The sequence below is a fragment of the Eufriesea mexicana genome, unplaced genomic scaffold, assembly GCF_001483705.2.
Source record: "Eufriesea mexicana isolate 0111107269 unplaced genomic scaffold, ASM148370v2 scaffold794, whole genome shotgun sequence".
In the NCBI taxonomy this organism is placed as follows: domain Eukaryota; kingdom Metazoa; phylum Arthropoda; class Insecta; order Hymenoptera; family Apidae; genus Eufriesea; species Eufriesea mexicana.
In genome coordinates this window covers 1,221,141-1,225,552 of record NW_016908953.1, presented here as the reverse complement: position 1 = coordinate 1,225,552, position 4,412 = coordinate 1,221,141, and the positions used below count along the sequence as shown (strand labels likewise).

Sequence of the window (4,412 nt, the reverse complement as noted above, 5' to 3'; positions counted from 1 at the left end):
AAGCAAAGAGGTTAAAAAAAATCCATTACCAGAGAAGCAAATTGTAAACCTAATCTCCTCTAAAGTAATAATCCTCTAAAAACGAAAATTCCTAAGATAACAGTGCCCCTAAAGAATTTTAATCACTTCCAAAATTTTCAAAGATTCTCTAGAACCCACTACACGAAATATAGCACTCGCAAAACCTAACCTAACCACTTTCCCTCTCTCTACCTCTCTCATAGTCCTTAACCATCCTTTTGGCCATTTCTAAAATCCCCATACCTCCGGTGCAAGAAACACAGCGTGTCGCATAATCCGAAGCCAAACGAAAGCAAATTCCCAATTCCTTCTGTCATCCTCTCCAACGGAAAGGTAAAGATGGAGGTGTTTTCCTCGCAGTAGAAAGATAGATGGAAAAGGAGGATGAGACGCTGGGAGGAGACGATGGCTATCGGAGTCGGAGAGTGTCGAGGCAGAGATGTAGGCAAAGGTGTAGGCAAAGGTGGAGGCAGAAAGAGAGCGGCTGGACCGACATAGCCCGACACGCTAAATGGTACGGCTGAGTGGTCGGCGTTAATTTCGAGGGGCCAAGGAAAGTGGTCGGAGCGAGTACGTGCTCGAGTGCCTAAGCTGGCGTCGCTGTCTTCGTGGTCGCTTTCAGGGTTCGGTAACAATGCAACCGCGATATTTTTCGCTTGTCGAGAGGGGCACAGCACGCTAACGTAGGCAACTCGATACGCGTTAGGCTTACGTACGGACGGCGAGTCGCGGCACGGGCGCCATTTTTCTCGTCGATGCTCGCGGAACGACTCGAATCGCTGGAAATCGGACTGGACGGAGAGAGATCCAGGTCGATCCAGCGATCACGCATCGTGCCGGTCGCCGGACTCTTTCGTTGCAGGCTTTGTAACTCGCTTTGACGGAGAATCGAGTCCGAGGTGGAACGAATGCTTGGAATTACGTATAATTACATCGCGAGTTGGCATCGCTCCGGGGAGCTTGGGACTTGATCGAGTAAGGGTCGAAGACAAAGACTTTAGTCGGGTGTATACGAACAGTCGTATCGATACAGAAATATATATTTCACGAAGAATACGATGGCTTGAAAAATATATTAGGTCAACCGAAAAGTTCTGTCCGTTTTTGAAGTAAAAGAAAATAATACATTTTCAACAAATTTATTTGTATTTATCTAACGATATCATTTTCATCGTTACTTATGACCGCTTCCCAGGATGTTGGAATTAGGTATTAAGTCTGGAAAGTATAGTGAACTCGACAAAACTTCAGGTGGCATTAACGGACAGAACTTTCCGGTAGACCTAATACATTTAGGAAGGTGAAAATGTGAGTAAAAATTATTATGCAGGCAATTTTTAATAATATTGTTACGAGATTTTCATATCCACGGTGTATTAGGCTAACAATGAGAGAGCAAGTCCTTCGGGTCATCGATTTACTTGAAACTTTGAAGGTTTGTAGATTTCATCATGCAGTTCAAGAATTTTTAAAATATTTACGATTAATTCTTTAACTACAGATTTATTTCCAATGGTTTTCAAGTGACACTGTGGCCTAATGGCGACAAAATTAATAGTCTTACTTAATAATTTCAAGTATTTGTATTTAAACGCGTAATTATATATTACTTAAATTATATAATAATATATAATTATAACACACTCGTTTTGCGTGTTCGTGTATTCCATTTATTATTACAAATATATATTTATATATTTATATTTCATATATTCCTGTCGATTATAAACCTATTGTTACCAGATTTTCATATCCACTCTGTATTCCGCTAATAACAGTAACAACAGCGAATTGTAACTTCCGGAAAAGAGTAATCCAGTACCTTTTAGAAGGTTCGGGAAAAATAACAATCGGCTGTTTACTATAAAAAGGAGTGTCTTCCACCGTTCCGAGATTAGAGTTGTCAACGTTCAATAGGGTTAAACTAATTCAACGACGTATTCATTGGAAATCTTCGCCAATCTAGCGATTGAAATTGTAGAAGAATTATAAATGCCATCTGTAACAATATTGTAGGGAATATGGATTGGCAGAAAGAGATGTTTGATGCCAAAATATGTTTATTACGAGCTAAAAAGAAATTAAAATTGAAGTACTATTACGACAAATAACAATTACACTGACTGTATGACTGATTCCCTGACTGACCGACATTATGACTGCTTTTCTTTATGACTCCTAATGATGACTCCCTATGATTTCCTGCTTCATCGTTCAGTCACCTTTTATTCATTCATACACGCATTACACACTGATACGATTCATCCCAAAAATGCATCGCATAAGTATATTTCAGCAATCCATTCATCTTTCTCGCCTAACCTTAACCTAACCTAAACATCCACTCGATCGGCTCGTCATTCGCAACGATAGTTGTTTAGTCTATCCGTCGTTCGTTTCGATAATCGTTTGAAATATTCTCGTTTCCACAATATGATTCAATTTATTCTGGCACTTACGTTACTTTCCACGAGAACGTTTTATTTCTGTATAATCTGCGATAAAAATGTCTAATAGGAGATTAGAAATTCGTATAACCTTTATGGTCGTATTTCGAGATACTCTGTACGTAGAAACTATGGTATTAAAGTAGCCTGTCACGCGAAAATTATTATAATTTTTCACCGTATTACACGAATCTCCAGAAGCAACGTGTTATTCGAGGGATATTTATATTTGAGTCTCGTTATACGATGCTTATCTCCTGCAATTACCCACGGTAACCTGCCATATACTCGATAAAGAATACCGATCGAGATACAAAGTAAAGAACAAGATGCGATATAGGAAAAAGAAGAGCAGTAGTAGGACTGTAAATTATAGGCACGCAGGAAAACAGACGAACGATCTTGGTTTTATCTGATTCGATTACACCGAGTGCCACAACATCCTTTGGCTGCGCCTCCTTCAGGAGCTTTTCGCGTTTCCACTAATCAACCACGAACAGAAATGGATAATTTTGAAATTCGCGTTTATCGATTCTCTCTCTCTCCAAATGAACCATTGTGTTTCTCAGATTTAATTTCAGATTACGTTATCAACGTGGAGCATCGTGGCTCACACACCGAAACGCTTATGAACAACCGTGAAAACCTATCATTGCTATGCGTTACGCAATGTATTTCACAGATTCGAGCAATCTTCCTGCGTTTCATTCCCCGTGGATAGCGAAGCCAGGCTGGTATTTCGTTTTATCGAAAAGACGCGGAATTTGGCACTCAGAGTATGCATGTTATTCGGGTGATGGATGAGTAGGAATCTCGTATCGATATCGACGCGCGATTTTATCGCGAAAATTAGATTTGGACGTGTGCCAGTGTGATATGTTATTTCGTAAGAAGCCTTGATATATGCTTTGTGTAGAAAAAATGAAATAAAAAAGATTTTTCCGGTACCGGGAATCGAACCCGAGCCTCCTGGGTGAGAGCCAGGTATCCTAGCCACTAGACCATACCGGACCGATGAATGTTACTCTACTCCCAGTCTTTAAGAACATGAAATAAAATAAATGTTTTACAGAAATTATTAATTATTTTAAACATTTTTGAAAACGTAATTGCTATAATATAAAGAACTGACATGATGTTAATAATTAAGAGTGGAAACTAAACCAATTTTATAATAATAAAAATAACCAACTATATTCCATATTTTTTTCGTATTTTAATGATTATGTTATTAATCATTGTTATTTCACATTCCATTCCAAGTAATGGTATATTATACAATTTTAATTATTCCACGTTTCATAATTATCGTACTGATGATCGAAACACATGATTTTTATTTTAATATCAAATTTTTTATTTTTTATTTTATATCGTATGCAATTTTAATCTTTGACTTATATTTAAGGAAGAATTTTAATTTCCTTTTTGGAAGGACTTTCAAGAAATTTACAAATTTAGGCTTCTCTACGGTGCGTTATTTTCCTTCCAAAACTATTTCTACGTGTTATGCATGCCGACATAACAAGTCTTCGTTGTTCTGAATGACAATGTACGCAAACGTATTTATAGACGACCACCATCTACACGTTCGTTCGGAGTTTCGTTTGGTTTCTTTGCTTCGTCGCTTTTTCAAGATTTCTACGGGACTTACGGCGACTCTAACGGTATAATGGGTACGTTTCTGCAATCAGACTGAACGCAAAACATACACATCCGATGTAGAGAAATTTTTATCGTTCTCCAGTGAGAATGAACATTTCGTTCGCCGTGAACTTTTGTGATACTTTCTGTACGGCAAATGATATTTCTGATGTGCAAAAATTTACGTTTGTCTAATATACGAAGCGAATATACATTAGGTATATTTTATTTTTAATTTGTTTTTAATACTTTAATACAGTAAACAGCCAAGAGTCTATTATTCCATAAACGAGAAATATT

General features: G+C 37.7%; 1 non-coding gene across 1 annotated transcript; it reads right to left on the bottom strand.

Moving 5' to 3' along the window:
• Positions 1–3,407: 3,407 nt before the first annotated feature.
• Positions 3,408–3,479, bottom strand: TRNAE-CUC (transfer RNA glutamic acid (anticodon CUC)). Its single transcript has one exon. It is a non-coding gene; the product is annotated as a tRNA-Glu (tRNA).
• Positions 3,480–4,412: the final 933 nt, after the last annotated feature.